The sequence below is a fragment of the Balaenoptera acutorostrata genome, chromosome 10, assembly GCF_949987535.1.
Source record: "Balaenoptera acutorostrata chromosome 10, mBalAcu1.1, whole genome shotgun sequence".
In the NCBI taxonomy this organism is placed as follows: Eukaryota; Metazoa; Chordata; class Mammalia; order Artiodactyla; family Balaenopteridae; genus Balaenoptera; species Balaenoptera acutorostrata.
In genome coordinates, this window is record NC_080073.1 from 47,971,981 (window position 1) to 47,992,193 (window position 20,213).

At 42.6% G+C, this 20,213-nt stretch overlaps 1 protein-coding gene across 1 annotated transcript in view; it reads right to left on the minus strand.

The window, feature by feature from the left end:
* The window catches only part of ZNF852 (zinc finger protein 852), a 32,433-nt gene extending 14,300 nt beyond the window's left edge, over positions 1-18,133 (minus strand). The window contains exon 1 of the mRNA XM_057554626.1: positions 18,056-18,133. The gene's annotated coding sequence lies outside the window, so the exon portion shown is untranslated. The remainder of the gene's footprint in view (positions 1-18,055) is intronic.
* Positions 18,134-20,213: the final 2,080 nt, after the last annotated feature.

Here is a 20,213-nt window from a genome sequence, read left to right on the forward strand (position 1 = left end):
CTACACTTCTGACCATCTTCTCTCTCCCATGGCTTCCCCAGCAGCAGCCTGCTTGGTCTCCCCCTCATCTCTCTGCCCCTCATTCCCTGGCTTCTCTTCCTTCACCTGCCCTCTCATCACGGACACTGCAGGCGTTCAGGTCTCAGAGCTTCTCCTTTCCTTCTCTCAGAGATCTCATTCTCTAATGCTGCTCTGCCAGTTCCTTGTTCTCTCCTCCACATCTAACACAAGCTCTAATTGCCTACTGGACATTTCACCTGGTGTTCCACAGTAGCGTAAACTCAGTGTCAAAAATGCATCTTCTTACTATCTTCATTTCCTATCTTCCCACGTTTTGTTAATGATTCCAGACATCAGTCAAAACCTTTAATTTATGCTCTCTTTTCTTTAAACCCACATCTAACAGATATTCCCCAAATTGATATTCAGATTCAACACAACCCCTTTCAGAAACCCAGCTGGTTCCTTTGCAGAAATTGACAAGCTGATAATAAAATTCACTGGAAATTCAAGAGTTCCAGTACAAGGCAAAAGAAACTTGAAAAATAAAAATAAGCTGAGCGAACTCCCTGGCTGTCCAGTGGTTAGGACTTGGCACTTTCACTGCCATGGCCTGGGTTCAATCCCTGGTCAGGGAAATAAGATCCCACAAGCCACACGGCACAGCCAAAAAAAAAAAAAAAAAAAAAAAAGTTGAAGGATTCACACTTCACAATTTCAAAACATTTGACAAAGCAACACTCATCAAGACAGTGTGATACTGGCATAAGGATAGACATATATCAGTGAAATAGATTAAGAGTCCAGAAATAAACCCATACATCTACAGTCAACTTATTTTTGATGGAAGTCCCAAGACCACTCAAAGGGGAAAGAGACTTTTCAACAAATGGTGCTGGGACAACTGGATGTACTCATACAAAAGAATGAAGTTAGACCCGTACCTCAGACTATATATGAAAATTATATGGACAGCAGGCCTTGGCACCTGTTGCAAACTGGCCCCACTGCTCTGTGTACCAGATCACAGATGATAGCTAGCTTTCCCTGAGAGCATGGAACCCTCGGTCTTCCACGATGGTTAAGCAAATTTTTTAAAAATCACTACCTTCATCCACGATTAAAATAGAGGCCATCATCTCCTATATTTGCTACAAACCAATACCTAGGCAATGTCTCCTGGACTCAGCGAGCACTGCTGGGACTGACAAAAAAGATACAACCGTAAACTGAGATGGGAAGAAGGCTCACACCAGAAAGCTTGTCACCACCCAGATAAAAGAAACTGCAGTGCTGCTACAAGGGGATGGAGAATCAGTTGAAGAACTACTTTGGAAGTTGCTGAAGTTTTGGCAGAGAAATGAAGCTTTGCTGAGAAACAAGGGGGTGGGGTAAGGAAAATAAGTACACAGAGAAAACAAAAGCAAAGGAAAACTGAGAAGTGATAAGGTACATAACTGAAGGCCTGTAAAAAGAGACTTGAAGACACAGCAAGAGGAGGCTGAAGAGGAAAGGTGCCTCCGGAGCGGCAGGGGCAGGCTCCAGCCTTGCTGAGCCGCAGCAGCACCGACGGAGCTGCTCAGGAGGAAGCTGAGAGTCACAGGAAGAGGCGAGAGACGTTCCCAGCCAAACTTGCAGAACAGACTGGGGAAGAGAAAGACACTCAGGTGCAGAGAAATCCGGGAGTGAGACGCAACAGAACGAACTGGAGACCAGAGAGAAATATTTTGAAGAAACACACCCAGCGGGAAATGTAAATGGCACTGACCTATCTCAGGAAATTGAGACCCACAGGGAAATTAGCACCAAACATAAGCCTCCCAGCTGACCTGTTCTGAAGCAGCTGCTGCAGAAATGTCCAAAGAGGTCAGTGAAGTATTTGTAAAGAGGTGATGAGAAGACGGACCAACAGAAAAATGAGGGCAACTGCCTGTGAATATGGCAAAAGATTCCAGCCCTCTGAGCCCAGCCCCTGCAACCATGAACATGGATAAAAGTTAGTGACTTCCTGGGACTTCCCCGGTGGTCCAGTGTTAAAGAATCTGCCTTCCAATGCAGGGGACGATGGTTCAATCCCTGGTCAAGGATCTAAGATCCTACATGCCGCGGGGCAACTAAGCCCACACGCCACAACTAGAGAGCCCACGCATCATGGAGCCCGAGCGCCACAACTAGAGAGAAGTTGGTGCACCACAATTCCTACATACTGCGACAAAGATCCCACATGTCGCAACTAAGACCCGACACAGCCAAAAAAAAATTAAAAAAAGAAAAGAAAACCATTCCTTAAAAAAAAAAAAAAGTTAATGACCTCCTGGGCCTTTCGAAGTCTGAATGAAAGCCCCACAGCATAGTAAAGAGATGGGGCCAGTGAGCTGAAACTGCCCAATTAAATTCAGGTATCCTAATGCCTCAGGGTTCCTTCCAGGTCCCAACTAGCTTCTGAGGACAGAAGAAAAGCTTCATTCATCAACTTGTTAAGATTATACCACAGATGGGAGCCCCCAGGCCTGTGGAGCAACCTGAGATGGAGCAGGCCTCTTCTCCCCCAGAGCTTCATCCCTCTGCCCAGTTTCATTCCCAAATGAAAATGGCTTTCAAAAGAACAGGGGAAATCCCAAGCAATCATGAGGGCATTTTTCAGGGACATTTTCTTCTTTCTGTCATTTTGCTTTATCACCTTATATACAATGTAATTTTGATTTCCTTTTAAAATCCTCATTAAGTAGTCTCTTGTTCTCATGTTTTTCCTGCCCAGTAAGAGGGTACATAAGGTTTACTTTATACACTGATAATAAGCAAATAAGTTTCTAAGGCAATTGCCACTAAAGAAAGATTGCTTCTACGAAATAATGCCATTTGCAGCAACATGGATGCAACTAGAGATTATCATACTAAGTCAAGTAAGTCAGAAAGAGAAACGAATATCATATGGTATCACTTATATGTGGAATCTAATATTTGGCACAAATAAACCTATCTACAAAACAGAAACAGACTCACAGACATAGAGAACAGGCTTGTGGTTGCCAAGGGGGAGTGGGTTGGGGGAGGGAAGGCCTGGGAGTTTGGGATTAGCAGATGTAAACGATTATACATAGGATGGATAAACAACAAGGTCCCACTGTATAGCAGAGGGAAATATATTCAATATCCTGTGACGAACCATAATGGGAAAGAATATTTTAAAAGAGAAGTCTATATGTGTTTAACTGAGTCACTCTGCTGTACAGCAGAGATTGGTGCAACATTGTAAATTAACTATACTTCAATTTTAAAAAAATTTTTAAAGAAAGATTGCTTCTAGTACACATTTAAAATGTTAAAATAATATTTATACCAATTTGCCAATTAAAAAATAAGCTCAGGAGGATAGAGAAGATGGCGGAAGAGTAAGACGCGGAGATCACATTCCTTCCCACAGATACAGTAGAAATACACCTACACGTGGAACTGCTCCTACAGAACACCCACTGAACGCTGGCAGAAAACGTCCGACCTCCAAAAAGGCAAGAAACTCCCCCCGTACTTGGGTAGGGCAAAAGAAAAAAGAAATAACAGAGACAAAAGAATAAGAACGGCACCTGCACCAGTGGGAGGGAGCCGTGAAGGAGGAAAGGTTTCCACGCACTAGGAGCCCCTTCGCGGGCGGAGACTGCGGGGGGCGGAGGGGGGAAGCTTCAGAGCCACGGAGGAGAGCACAGCCACAGAGGTGCGGAGGGCAAAGCGGAGAGGTTCCTGCACAGAGGCTCGGCGCCGAGCAGCACTCACCAGCCCGAGAGGCTTGTCTGCTTAGCCGCCGGGGCGGGCGGGGCTGGGAGCTGAGGCTCGGGCTTCGGTCGGATCGCAGGGAGAGGACTGGGGCTGGCAGCGTGAACACAGCCTGAAGGGGTTAGCGCACCACAGCTAGCCCGGAAGAAGTCCGGGAAAAAGTCTGCAGCTGCCGAAGAGGCAAGAGACTTTTTCTTGCCTCTTTGTTTCGCGGCGGGCAAGGAGAGGGGATTCAGAGCGCCGCCTAAACGAACTCCAGAGAAGGGCGCGAGCCGCGGCTATCAGCGCGGATCCCACAGCAACAGGGGCGCAGAGGGAAAATCGGAGAGACTCCCGCACAGAGGCTCGGCGCCGAGCGGCGCTCACCAGCCCGAAAGGCTTGTCTGCTCCCCCGCCGGGGCGGGCGGGGCTGGGAGCTGAGGCTCGGGCTGCGGTCGGATCGCAGGGAGAGGACTGGGGCTGTCGGCGTGAGCACAGCCTGAAGGGGTTGGCGCACCACAGCTAGCCGGGAGGGAGACCGGGAAAAGGTCTGCAGCTGCCGAAGAGGCAAGAGACTTTTTCTTGCCTCTTTGTTTCGCTGCGCGCAAGGAGAGGGGATTCAGAGCGCCGCCTAAACGAACTCCAGAGAAGGGCGCAAGCCACGGCGATCAGCGCGGACCCCAGAGACGGGCGTGAGACGCTGGGGCTGCTGCCGCCGCCTCCAAAAAGCCTGTGTGTGAGCACAGGTCACTCTCCACACCTCCCCTCCCGGGAGCCTGTGCAGCCCGCCACTGCCAAGGTCCCGGGATCCGGGGACAACATCCCCGGGAGAACGCACTGCGCGCCTCAGGCTGGTGCAACGTCACGCCGGCCTCTGACGCCGCAGGCTCGCCCCGCCTCCTCTGTACCCCTCCCTCCCCGCGGCCTGGGTGAGCCAGAGCCCCCGAAGCAGCTGCTCCTTTAACCCCGTCCTGTCTGGGCGGGGAACAGACGCCCTCAGGCGACCTACACGCAGAGGCGGGTCCAAATCCAAAGCTGAACCCCAGGAGGTGTGCGAACAGGGAAGAGAAGGGGAAATCTCTCCCAGCAGCATCAGAAGCAGCGGATTAAAGCTCCACAAACAACTTGATGTGCCTGCATCTGCTGAACACCTGAATAGACAACGAATCAGCCCAAATTCAGGAGGGGGACTCTGGGAGCAGGAGATATTAATTTTTCCCCTTTTCCTTTTTTTTGTGAGTGTATATGTATATGCTTCTGGGTGAGATTTTGTCTGTATAGCTTTGCTTTACAATAGCTTTATTTTACTTCACTATATTATAGCCTCTTTCTTTCTTTCTTTCTATTTTTTCTCCCTTTTACTCTGAGCCGTGTGGACGAAAGGCTCTTGGTGCTCCAGCCAGGCATCAGGGCCGTGCCTCTGAGGTGGGAGAGCCAACTTCAGAACACTGGTCCACAAGAGACCTCCCAGCTCCACGTAATACCAAACGGCAAAAATCTCCCAGAGATCTCCATCTCAACATCAAGACCCAGCTTCACTCAACGACCAGCAAGCTACAGTGCTGGACACCCTATGCCAAACAACTAGCTAGACAGGAACACAACCCCATCCATTAGCAGAGAGGCTGCCTAAAATCATAATAAGGCCACAGACACACCAAAATACACCACCAGACGTGGACGTGCCCACCAGAAAGACAAGATCTAGCCTCATCCACCAGAACTCAGGCACTAGTTCCCTCCACCAGGAAGCCTACACAACCCACTGAACCAACCTTAGCTGCTGGGGACAGATACCAAAAACAACGGGAACTACGAACCTGCAGCCTGTGAAAAGGAGACCCCAAACACAGTAAGATAGGCAAAATGAGACGACAGAAAAACACACAGCAGATGAAGGAGCAGGCTCAAAACACACTGGACTTAACAAATGAAGAGGAAATAGGTAGTCTACCTGAAAAAGAATTCAGAATAATGATAGTAAGGATGATCCAAAATCTTGGAAATAGAATAGACAAAATGCAAGAAACATTTAACAAGGATGTAGAAGAACTAAAGAGGAACCAAGCAATGATGAAAAACACAATAAATGAAATTAAAAATACTCTAGATGGGATCAATAGTAGAATAACTGAGGCAGAAGAAAGGATAAGTGACCTGGAAGATAAAATGGTGGAAATAACTACTACAGAGCAGGATAAAGAAAAAAAGAATGAAAAGAACTGAGGACAGTCTCAGGGACCTCTGGGACAACATTAAACGTGCCAACATTCGAATTATAGGGGTACCAGAAGAAGAAGAGAAAAAGAAAGGGACTGAGAAAATTTTTGAAGAGATTATAGTTGAAAACTTCCCTAATATGGGAAAGGAAATAGTTAATCAAGTCCTGGAAGCACAGAGAGTCCCATACAGGATAAACCCAAGGAGGAACACACCAAGACACATATTAATCAAACTGTCAAAAATTAAATATAAGGAAAACATATTAAAGGCAGCAAGGGAAAAAAAACAAATAACACACAAGGGAATCCCCATAAGGTTAACATCTGATCTCTCAGCAGAAACTCTGCAAGCCAGAAGGGAGTGGCAGGATATACTTAAAGTCATGAAGGAGAAAAACCTACAACCAAGATTACTCTACCCAGCAAGGATCTCATTCAGATTCGATGGAGAAATTAAAACCTTTACAGACAAGCAAAAGCTGAGAGAGTTCAGCACCACCAAACCAGCTTTACAACAAATGCTAAAGGAAATTCTCTAGGCAAGAAACACAAGAGAAGGAAAACACCTACAATAACAAACCCAATACATTTAAGAAAATGGGAATAGGAACATACATATCGATAATTACCTTGAATGTAAATGGATTAAATGCTCCCACCAAAAGACACAGGCTGGCTGAATGGATACAAAAACAAGACCCATACATATGCTGTCTACAAGAGACCCACTTCAGACCTAGGGACACATACAGACTGAAAGTGAGGGGATGGAAAAAGATATTCCATGCAAATGGAAATCAAAAGAAAGCTGGAGTAGCAATTCTCATATCAGACAAAATAGACTTTAAAATAAAGACTATTACAAGAGACAAAGAAGGACACTATATAATGATCAAGGGATTGATCCAAGAGGAAGGTATAACAATTGTAAATATTTATGCACCCAACATAGGAGCACCTCAATACATAAGGCAAATACTAACAGCCATGAAAGGGGAAATTGACAGCAACACAATCATAGTAGGGGACTTTAACACCCCACTTTCACCAATGGACAGATCATCCAAAATGAAAATAAATAAGGAAACACAAGCTTTAAATGATACATTAAACAATATGGACTTAATTGATATTTATAGGACATTCCACCCAAAAACAACAGAATACACATTTTTCTCAAGTGCTCATGGAACATTCTCCAGGATAGATCATATCTTGGGTCACAAATCAAGCCTTGGTAAATTTAAGAAAATTGAAATCGTATCAAGTATCTTTTCCGACCACAACGCTATGAGACTAGATATCAATTACAGGAAAAGATCTGTAAAAAATACAAACACATGGAGGCTACACAATACATTACTTAATAACGAAGTGATTACTGAAGAAATCAAAGGGGAAATCAAAAAATACCTAGAAACAAATGACAATGGAGACACGACGACCCAAAACCTATGGGACACAGCAAAAGCAGTGCTAAGAGGGAAGTTTATAGCAATACAAGCCTACCTCAAGAAACAGGAAACATCTCGAATAAACAACCTAACCTTGCACCTAAAGCAATTAGAGAAAGAAGAACAAAAAAACCCCAAAGCCAGCAGAAGGAAAGAAATTATAAAGATCAGGTCAGAAATAAATGAAAAAGAAATGAAGGAAACAATAGCAAAAATCAATGAAACTAAAAGCTGGTTCTTTGAGAAGATAAACAAAATTGATAAACCATTAGCCAGACTCATCAGGAAAAAAAGGGAGAAGACCCAGATCAACAGAATTAGAAATGAAAAAGGAGAAGTAACCACTGACACTGCAGAAATACAAAAGATCATGAGAGATTACTACAAGCAACTCTATGCCAATAAAATGGACAACCTGGAAGAAATGGACAGATTCTTAGAAATGCACAAACTGCCGAGACTGAACCAGGAAGAAATAGAAAATATGAACAGACCAATCACAAGCACTGAAATTGAAACTGTGATTAAAAACCTTCCAACAAACAAAAGCCCAGGACCAGATGGCTTCACAGGCGAATTCTATCAAACATTTAGAGAAGAGCTAACACCTATCCTTCTCAAACTCTTCCAAAATATTGCAGAGGGAGGAACACTCCCAAACTCATTCTACGAGGCCACCATCACCCTGATACCAAAACCAGACAAAGATGTCACAAAGAAAGAAAACTACAGGCCAATATCACTGATGAACATAGATGCAAAAATCCTCAACAAAATACTAGCAAACAGAATCCAACAGCACATTAAAAGGATCATACACCATGATCAAGTGGGGTTTATCCCAGGAATGCAAGGATTCTTCAACATACGCAAATCAATCAATGTGATACACCATATTAACAAATTGAAGGAGAAAAACCATATGATCATCTCAATAGATGCAGAGAAAGCTTTTGACAAAATTCAACACCCATTTATGATAAAAGCCCTGCAGAAAGTAGGCATAGAGGGAACTTTCCTCAACATAATAAAGGCCATATATGACAAACCCACAGCCAACATTGTCCTCAATGGTGAAAAACTGAAACCATTTCCACTAAGATCAGGAACAAGACAAGGTTGCCCACTCTCACCACTATTATTCAACATAGTTCTGGAAGTCCTAGCCACAGCAATCAGAGAAGACAAAGAAATAAAAGGAATCCAAATCGGAAAAGAAGAAGTAAAGCTGTCACTATTTGCAGATGACATGATACTATACATAGAGAATCCTAAAGATGCTACCAGAAAACTCCTAGAGCTAATCAATGAATTTGGTAAAGTAGCAGGATACAAAATTAATGCACAGAAATCTCTTGCATTTCTATACACTAATGACGAAAAATCTGAAAGTGAAATTAAAAAAACACTCCCATTTACCATTGCAACAAAAAGAATAAAATATCTAGGAATAAACCTACCTAAGGAGACAAAAGGCCTGTATGCAGAAAATTATAAGACACTGATGAAAGAAATTAAAGATGATACAAATAGATGGAGAGATATACCATGTTCCTGGATTGGAAGAATCAACATTGTGAAAATGTCTCTACTACCCAAAGCAATCTACAGATTCAATGCAATCCCTATCAAACTACCACTGGCATTTTTCACAGAACTAGAACAAAAAATTTCACAATTTGTATGGAAACACAAAAGACCCCGAATAGCCAAAGCCATCTTGAGAACGAAAAATGGAGCTGGGGGAATCAGGCTCCCTGACTTCAGACTATATTACAAAGCTTCAGTAATCAAGACAGTTTGGTATTGGCACAAAAACAGAAATATAGATCAATGGAACAGGATAGAAAGCCCAGAGATAAACCCACACACATATGGTCAACTTATCTTTGATAAAGGAGGCAAGCATATACAGTGGAGAAAAGACAGCCTCTTCAATAAGTGGTGCTGGGAAAATTGGACAGGAACATGTAAAAGTATGAAATTAGAACACTCCCTGACACCATGCACAAAAATAAACTCAAAATGGATTAAAGACCTAAGTGTAAGGGCAGACACTATCAAACTCTTAGAGGAAAACATAGGCAGAACACTCTATGACATACATCACAGCAAGATTCTTTTTGACCCAGCTCCCAGAGAAATGGAAATAAGAACACAAATAAACAAATGGGACCTAATGAAACTGAAAAGCTTTTGCACAGCAAAGGAAACCATAAACAAGACCAAAAGACAACCCTCAGAATGGGAGAAAATATTTGCAAATGAAGCAACTGACAAAGGATTAATCTCCAAGATTTACAAGCAGCTCATGCAGCTCAATAACAAAAAAACGAACAACCCAATCCAAAAATGGGCAGAAGATCTAAATAGACATTTCTCCAAAGAAGATATACAGATGGCCAACAGACACATGAAAGAATGCTCAACATCATTAATCATTAGAGAAATGCAAATCAAAACTACAGTGAGGATAGCCTCAACCACCAGAGGGCAGACAACAGAAGCAAGAAAAACTACAATCCTGCAGCCTGTGGACCAAAAACCACAGTTACAGAAAGACAGAGAAGATGAAAAGGCAGAGGGCTATGTACCAGATGAAGGAACAAGAAAAAACCCCAGAAAAACAACTAAATGAAGTGGAGATAGGCAACCTTCCAGAAAAAGAATTCAGAATAATGATAGTGAAGATGATCCAGGACCTCGGAATAAGAATGGAGGCAAAGATTGAGAAGATGCAAGAAATGATTAACAAAGACCTAGAAGAATTAAAGAACAAACAAACAGAGATGACCAATACAATAACTGAAATGAAAACTACACTAGAAGGAATCAATAGCAGAATAACTGAGGCAGAAGAACGGATAAGTGACCTGGAAGACAGAATGGTGGAATTCACTGCTGCGGAACAGACTAAAGAAAAAAGAATGAAAAGAAATGAAGACAGCCTAAGAGACCTCTGGGACAACATTAAACGCAACAACATTCACATTATAGGGGTCCCAGAAGGAGAAGAGAGAGAGAAAGGACCAGAGAAAATATTTGAAGAGATTATAGTTGAAAACTTCCCTAATATGGGAAAGGAAATAGCCACCCAAGTCCAGGAAGCGCAGAGAGTCCCATACAGAATAAACCCAAGGAGAAACACGCCGAGACACATAGTAATCAAAGTGGCAAAAATTAAAGACAAAGAAAAATTACTGAAAGCAGCAAGGGAAAAACGACAAATAACATACAAGGGAACTCCCATAAGGTTAACAGCTGATTTCTCAGCAGAAACTCTGCAAGCCAGAAGGGAGTGGCATGATATACTTAAAGTGATGAAAGGGAAGAACCTACAACCAAGATTACTCTACCCAGCAAGGATCTCATTTAGATTTGATGGAGAAATCAAAAGCTTTACAGACAAGCAAAAGCTAAGAGAATTCAGCACCACCAAACCAGCTTTACAACAAATGCTAAAGGAACTTCTCTAAGTGGGAAACACAAGAGAAGAAAAGGACCTACAAAAACAAACCCAAAACAATTAAGAAAATGGTCATAGGAACATACATATCGATAATTACCTTAAACGTGAATGGATTAAATGCCCCAACCAAAAGACATAGACTGGCTGAATGGATACAAAAACAAGACCCATATATATGCTGTCTACAAGAGACCCACTTCAGTCCCAGGGACACATACAGACTGAAAGTGAGGGGATGGAAAAAGATATTCCATGCAAATGGAATTCAAAAGAAAGCTGGAGTAGCTATACTCATATCAGATAAAATAGACTTTAAAATAAAGAATGTTACAAGAGACAAGGAAGGACACTACATAATGATCCAGGGATCAATCCAAGAAGAAGATATAACAATTATAAATATATATGCACCCAACATAGGAGCACCTCAATACATAAGGCAACTGCTAACAGCTATAAAAGAGGAAATCGACAGTAACACAATAATAGTGGGGGACTTTAACACCTCACTTACACCAATGGACAGATCATCCAAAATGAAAATAAATAAGGAAACACAAGCTTTAAATGACACAATAGACCAGATAGATTTAATTGATATATATAGGACATTCCATCCAAAAACAGCAGATTACACGTTCTTCTCAAGTGCGCACGGAACATTCTCCAGGATAGATCACATCTTGGGTCACAAATCAAGCCTCAGTAAATTTAAAAAAATTGAAATCATATCAAGCATCTTTTCTGACCACAATGCTATGAGATTAGAAATGAATTACAGGGAAAAAAACGTAAAAAAGACAAACACATGGAGGCTAAACAATACGTTACTAAATAACCAAGAGATCACTGAAGAAATCAAACAGGAAATCAAAAAATACCTAGAGACAAATGACAATGAAAACACGACGACCCAAAACCTATGGGATGCAGCAAAAGCAGTTCTAAGAGGGAAGTTTATAGCTATACAAGCCTACCTAAAGAAACAAGAAAAATCTCAAGTAAACAATCTAACCTTACACCTAAAGAAACTAGAGAAAGAAGAACAAACAAAACCCAAAGTTAGCAGAAGGAAAGAAATCATAAAGATCAGAGCAGAAATAAATGAAATAGAAACAAAGAAAACAATAGCAAAGATCAATAAAACTAAAAGTTGGTTCTTTGAGAAGATAAACAAAATTGATAAGCCATTAGCCAGACTCATCAAGAAAAAGAGGGACAGGACTCAAATCAATAAAATCAGAAATGAAAAAGGAGAAGTTACAACAGACACCGCAGAAATACAAAACATCCTAAGAGACTACTACAAGCAACTTTATGCCAATAAAATGGACAACCTGGAAGAAATGGACAAATTCTTAGAAAGGTATAACCTTCCAAGACTGAATCAGGAAGAAACAGAAAATATCAACAGACCAATCACAAGTAATGAAATTGAAACTGTGATTAAAAATCTTCCAACAAACAAAAGTCCAGGACCAGATGGCTTCACAGATGAATTCTATCAAACATTTAGAGAAGAGCTAACACCCATCCTTCTCAAACTCTTCCAAAAAATTGCAGAGGAAGGAACACTCCCAAACTCATTCTATGAGGCCACCATCACCCTGATACCAAAACCAGACAAAGACACTACAAAAAAAGAAAATTACAGACCAATATCACTGATGAATATAGATGCAAAAATCCTCAACAAAATACTAGCAAACAGAATCCAACAACACATTAAAAGGATCATACACCACGATCAAGTGGGATTTATCCCAGGGATGCAAGGATTCTTCAATATACGCAAATCAATCAATGTGATACACCATATTAACAAATTGAAGAATAAAAACCATATGATCATCTCAATAGATGCAGAAAAAGCTTTTGACAAAATTCAACACCCATTTATGATAAAAACTCTCCAGAAAGTGGGCATAGAGGGAACCTACCTCAACATAATAAAGGCCATATATGACAAACCCACAGCAAACATCATTCTCAATGGTGAAAAACTGAAAGCATTTCCTCTAAGATCAGGAACGAGACAAGGATGTCCACTCTCACCACTATTATTCAACATAGTTCTGGAAGTCCTAGCCACGGCAATCAGAGAAGACAAAGAAATAAAAGGAATACAAATTGGAAAAGAAGAAGTAAAACTGTCACTGTTTGCGGATGACATGATACTATACATAGAGAATCCTAAAACTGCCACCAGAAAACTGCTAGAGCTAATTAATGAATATGGTAAAGTTGCAGGTTACAAAATTAATGCACAGAAATCTCTTGCATTCCTATACACTAATGATGAAAAATCTGAAAGAGAAATTATGGAAACACTCCCATTTACCACTGCAACAAAAAGAATAAAATACCTAGGAATAAACCTACCTAGGGAGACAAAAGACCTGTATGCAGAAAACTATAAGACACTGATGAAAGAAATTAAAGATGATACCAACAGATGGAGAGATATACCATGTTCTTGGATTGGAAGAATCAACATTGTGAAAATGAGTATACTACCCAAAGCAATCTACAGATTCAATGCAATCCCTATCAAATTACCAATGGCATTTTTTACAGAGCTAGAACAAATCATCTTAAAATTTGTATGGAGACACAAAAGACCCCGAATAGCCAAAGCAGTCTTGAGGCAAAAAAATGGAGCTGGAGGAATCAGACTCCCTGACTTCAGACTATACTACAAAGCTACAGTAATCAAGACAATATGGTACTGGCACAAAAACAGAAACATAGATCAATGGAACAAGATAGAAAGCCCAGAGATTAACCCACGCACCTATGGTCAACTAATCTATGACAAAGGAGGCAAAGATATACAATGGAGAAAAGACAGTCTCTTCAATAAGTGGTGCTGGGAAAACTAAAAAAAAAAAAAAAAAAAAAAAACTACAATGAGATATCATCTCACACCGGTCAGAATGGCCATCATCAAAAAATCTAGAAACAATAAATGCTGGAGAGGGTGTGGAGGAAAGGGAACACTCTTGCACTGTTGGTGGGAATGTAAATTGATACAGCCACTATGGAGAACAGTATGGAGGTTCCTTAAAAAACTACAAATAGAACTACCATACGACCCAGCAATCCCACTACTGGCCATATACCCTGAGAAAACCATAGGTCAAAAAGAGTCATGTACCAAAATGTTCATTGCAGCTCTATTTACAATAGCCATGACATGGAAGCAACCTAAATGTCCATCGACAGATGAATGGATAAAGAAGATGTGGCACATATATACAATGGAATATTACTCAGCCATAAAAAGAAATGAAATGGAGGTATTTGTAATGAGGTGGATGGAGTTAGAGTCTGTCATACAGAGTGAAGTAAGTCAGAAAGAGAAAAACAAATACAGTATGCTAACACATATATATGGAATCTAAGGGAAAAAAAAAAAAAGGCCATGAAGAACCTAGTGGCAAGACGGGAATAAAGACACAGACCTACTAGAGAATGGACTTGAGGATATGGGGAGGGGGTGGGGTGAGATGTGACAGGGTAAGAGAGTGTCATGGACATATATACACTACCAAATGTAAAATAGATAGCTAGTGGGAAGCAGGCGCATAGCACAGGGAGATCAGCTCGGTGCTTTGTGACCACCTAGAGGGGTGGGATGGGGAGGGAGATGCAAGAGGGAAGAGAAATGGGAACATATTGTATATGTATACCTGATTCACTTTGTTATAAAGCAGATGCTAACACACTATTGTAAGGCAATTATACTTCAATAAAGATGTTTGGGAAAAAAAAAAAAAAATAAGCTCAACCTAGTGCCCAAAATTTGGTTTCTAAGTACCACTCTGCAATAAATGAAACCAGGAATCCTTGCAGAAATGGTTGATTCCAGGGCTGGGGGAGGTAAAAACACAAGATGAGTAACTTGTAGTGCCTGAAAATCAAAGAAAGACACACAACAGGATGGAAGCATGTAAGGGGAAACAGAAGCCAACTTGAAAGAGCTCCCAATGGCCAAAATCAGAATAACTTAAGCCACAAAATAAATAACAATACATGCAATAAACCCCCAAAATAAACACTGAACTCACACACTGATGTAATTAAGTAAATAAACAAAAGGGAGAAAAGGCACAACTCTTCCTTACAAAGAATTCCAGTTAATAAATGTAGAAGAAAAAATAGAAATGAAAGGCACCTAGAAGAACATCACAATAATAACTGCTACAGACAAGATCCACCAAGAAATGCTAATTAGTGGCTAAAAGTTGAGGAGAAAGGATATTTCTATGCAAAGTCTCAAAATGTCTTCCTCAAAATAATTACTAATTACAAAGGAAAGACAGCAACTTTACAGTGATGAAACTTGGCAGAAATACTGGATCAAAAGTAGTATCACTAGTAAGAAGACATATTGACATCATCCTCAATCTAAGCAGAAGAACATCTGACAAAACCAAATCGAGAGCGTCATTCTAAAATTACAAATATAAAATACTTCAAAAGTGTCAAAATCATGAAAAACAAGTAAAACTGAGGAAATGTCACAGACTGAAGGAGAACAAGAAGACATGACAATTAAATGGAATGAGGGATTCCAGATTGGATCCTGGAACAGAAAAAGAACACTAGTGAGACAGTGATGAACCCTAAATAAATCAGCAGTTTAATTAACAGTATTGGACCCCTGTACATTTCTTAAGTTTGATGACTATACTATGGCTATGCAATATACTACCTTTAGGCAAAACAGGTAAAGATATAAGGGAACTCTGTAAAGTTCGGACACCCTCTGTGAGTCTACAATTGTCAAAATAAAAAGGTGGGGTTTTTTTTGGCCACACCATGCAGCATGCGGGATCTTAGTTCCCTGTCCAGGGATTGAACCCGTGCCCCCGCATTGGGAGCACTGAGTCTTAATCACTGGACCACCAGGGAAGTCCCAAAATAAAAAGGTTTTTAAACTGAAGAAGTCTGAGTTACTGTGTTTATTTCTATCTAGAAATATTAATGTCTAGATATTATGGATTAACTTGGCAATAAGGGCATTGAATACTGTCAATGCTTATCATCTCCAATTTGTATTTTCTTTCATTAATTTAACAAATATTTACTGAGCACCTACTATGTCCTAGGCACTAAGGTCTCTGCAGTGAATAAAGCAGACAAAAAGCACTGCCTTGAGTAGCTTATGAGAAGACAGACAATGAAATAAAGACAGAGACAGGTCTTATGTACTATAATAAAACAAGGAAGGAGGATGAGGTCTAAAATCAGGGAAGAAAAAGTATAAGCTCAAAAATTCAATCTAGAGCACACGATGACTCACCTGAGGGACCTCTTCCAGACAGTTTCTGATATTAAAAATACTGAAGATTGCAAAGTAAAATGACTTATACTTTACTACATTTTCTGTATTTTTGCTCTGGAGAATGACAGCATAGAATGCTCATGCACTAATGCTTCCTGGATACCAGAGCCATAGAAAACTTAACCTTGGCATAGTTACTATTTTTCATGTTTTTGTCAGTTTCCCTTCCTTATTAGTACATATAGAGGTTTATCTTCAAAACAATCCCATCTTTTTGGCTTACTTTTTAAACCAAAATTTGTCTGCCTTTCTTCAGCATTGAGAACAACATGCAAGAGCAGCCTCATTTGTCAGTCCCTGAAAATGCACAGATATAAACATGTGTATAACAAATGGAAATTCCCTGAAATCCCTAAGCAAATTACTTCCTTGCAAAATAAGCGACCTAACATTAAGGAGTTTTCAGTTTGGAAGTGAGACAGGCTGGGACCTGGGACCCTTCGCTGCAGTGCCTGCACCTAGACAAACATCTCCTCCACCAACAAAACACAAAGAAACTATAAGGGACTAAAAATAACTGCTTCCAGGCCCAGCTGGGGCAAATTATGAACAACAAGATACAAAAAGACCAAAAACCCAACTGCCACTTCTGAGGAGCTGGGAGCAAAAGCAGAGTATAGCCCATGTACCCTGCACACAGCACCACCAAGGGTGGGTAGACGACCGAAGCCACCCCTCAGTTGGGACCCCCAGACCTACCCCTACCCTCACCCCAAGTAAGAAACCCCACCACCCCTTCAGGGAGCAAGCAAGGGAACCTGTTACTTGTTTTCACTCCCTCCTGCTGCCTTGCCTGAATTTCTTGTCAGGCCTCTTAATTTCTATTGATTAAGGAGGCCAAGAACCCTGGTTAGTAACAGAACCGCAAACAGTTTGAAAGAGGATGGTGTTCTTTTCCTTGCCACCACTCTTAACTTAGGAAGGAGAACATTTTCTTATTTCTTAAGCCTGTATGTCAGACGACAGTAGAGTAGTTTTAGGTTAGTGCTGTTACTTGTGTTTAAAAACTGCATTTTATAGACACTACTCTTTTATTTTGAAAACAGAAATAATCACCCTAATAAAGAATTTGCTATTTTTCTGCACAAACATCAGTTGCTCGGCATTTACAGCTTCATGTAATGTGTATTATACGAAATAAACTGCAAACAAAATGTTTTATTTTAATTATACTTGCAAATATATATCTCAGTGGTGTCATAATGCTGGCATCAATTTTAACCAATATATGAATAAATGCATTCCGGAAGCTGAAGATATAATTTTCAAGAAGCAACAGTACGAATATACTTAATGCTACTGAATTATACACTTTAAATGGTTAAAATGGTAAATTTTTATGTATCATATGGTAAATGTTATGCATATATTATCACAATACTGTTTTATTACAATACTAAAAAATTTTTAAGCAGTAGTAGGATCCTGTTTCGTAGTTAAAAATTTACATATACGTGTAAGAGTTTGCATAATCATGCACAAATTTTAAAAGGTCAGGAAGCCTCCAGACAAAAACAGTAACGGACTGCAGTTACTTTTACTTTTCTTACGCTCACCCGCGTCATCTAATTACCTGTAATGAATACGCTTTGTTTGCATAATTGGGAGAAGTGATAAAACACAGAAACCAGTACTCCAAATTCGCGCCCCGGGCAGCGAAGCGCAGGCAGATACGCCCTCACCGGGGCGGGGCAGGCTCCCAAGCCAGACCCCCGCCCGGGCGCAGCCTCCAGGCCAAGCCTCACCCGCCGCCCCCCGGGAACCCCGCGCCCGCACGGCAGCCCCCGACGCGCCCTGTTGCCCCGCTCACCGACGCCCGCGGTCGCGAGACTCTCAGTCCGCGGACTGCACGACCAGCCCCGCGCCAGCCCCCTTTCCGGGCTCTCCGCTGGCCCGTATCGCGCACGCGCATCGCCGCGCCGGGCCTCTAGGCCCCTCTAGGAAGCAGGGAGGGCCAACGTCTCGGCTTCTCCCGGGCCCTAGTGCCTTTCTGGGCGTCCTCTGAGCCCAGCCCATAGGCTTGTCCCCGACACTCCCCACCTAACGTAACCCACTGGACGCCTGCCTTCTGTTCATGCCCCAGATCTCTATCAGTCTTGTCCTGTTTTCCTACACCCCTCCCCATGTGTGTGCAGGGCTTCCCTCCAGGGCTCCCTCCCCCCAGAGAAGAATGACATCAAAGCTGTTTCTTATCCCCAACTGCTTGGGTGGACCCCAACTGGGTCTTTCCTTGCGAGGTGCTACTGGCTCAATAGAATGAGACCAGGTTCAGCAGAGCAGAAACTTTATTTGTTGATCAAGGAATGAGGAGGGGAGAGCTCCTGTTCTGAAGCCCCCTTCCCGTTGAGGGAGGGACGCCTGCAACTTTTAAGGGGTAAGAGGTGGGTGTGCCATCAGAATTTGGGGGAAGAGATGGAGATTTCCAGAAACAGCAGGAGCAAGAGCATTCCTCTGGGCTCCCTTGCACTCAGCACTAGTTGTGCCTAGCAAAGTGCGAGTCTCCACTTTGGGCAGAGATCCTAGCATGGTAATGAAGCAAAGGCAACTTTCACACACTTCCATCTCATCTGCACAGGTGTTGCCCTCGTGGTCAGGCTAGAACCGGTTCCGGAGAGTTGGCTTTTGCCATCTTGGGCCTTTCTGTCTCGGGCCGGTTCTTCGGTTTTGCTTCTGTGGACTTCTGCCTTCCTTTCTATTAAGCAAGCACGGCTGTGGCATAGATTAGCAGATTGTGGCGTGGGAACAAAAGAGAAAGTAGGTTAGCCTCTGTACAGGTGTGGGTCTCTTTCCGGTGACAAAGCCAGGAGTCAAGATAGCGACCAGGCTGGCCAGAGGGAGCTGTTAAGGGGACCACTCATTACTCCGTGGGGCCCCTTTCAACAAAGGGAACCAGATCCGCAGGGAGGCTCTGCTCCAGGACAGTCTCTTCCCCCATCACCACCACAACCAGGGGTACTTGCTTATTCCCAGCCCACAGGCACACAAAACTCTACCTTCCCACAGCTTCCAGCTCTTTTATCTTATGGGTGATTTCTAACAAGTCTCACCTAGTGGGTGAACAATGGTACTATTTGCCAGTATGTGGAATCCTGGAGGAGTAGGTTTGGGGATAGAGAGGCTGCTTGAAGAAGGGCTGAAGTCACATCAGGAGACTGCCCAGTCCCTGTAGGAGCAAATGTCTTCTATCGACAGCATCAGAGAACCTGGAGGGTGTGGAGCCAATGCCATAAAGACCACCTGCTGCCATTGGAGGACACGTGCAAGCTGCTGTGTCAAGGGGCCAGATAGCTGTCCTGGTTGCCCTCTGGTACATGCACCCTAGTGCCAGGCCTCAGCATGTTGCCAACTGATGTTTCAGTAGGAGGGGTGCTCATCCGTGCGCTGAGGCTCTGTTCCAGCCGTCCGAACCACCCCAGGTTCTTTGTCAATGCCCCAGCCGCCAAGGATGGAAAGAGAGAATGGATCCTGGCACCAGAGGGCTATTGATGAGGTGAGACACAAACCAACGGCACAGCATAAATGAGCGGCAACATATAAAAAGTGTAATTGGGGACTTCCCTGGCGGTCCAGTGGTTAAGGCTCCGCGCTTTCACTGCAGGGGGCACGGGTTTGATCCCTGGTCGTGGAACTAAGATCCCATATGCCTCGTGGCGCGCCCCCCCCCAAAAAGTGTAATTGTTAAGAAAACACAACATGGGGTTCCCGGGGGGCGGCGGGTGAGGCTTGGCCTGGAGGCTGCGCCCGGGCGGGGGTCTGGCCTGGGAGCCCGACCCGCCCCTGTGAGGGCGTATCTGCCTGTGCTTCGCTGCCCAGGGCGCGAATTTGGAGTACTGGTTTCTGTGTTTTATCACTTCTCCCAATTATGCAAACAAAGCGTATTCATTACAGGTAATTAGATGACGTGGGTGAGCATAAGAAAAGCAAAACCCCAGGGCTAGCGATATTTGGAAACTATTACCACCCCTAGG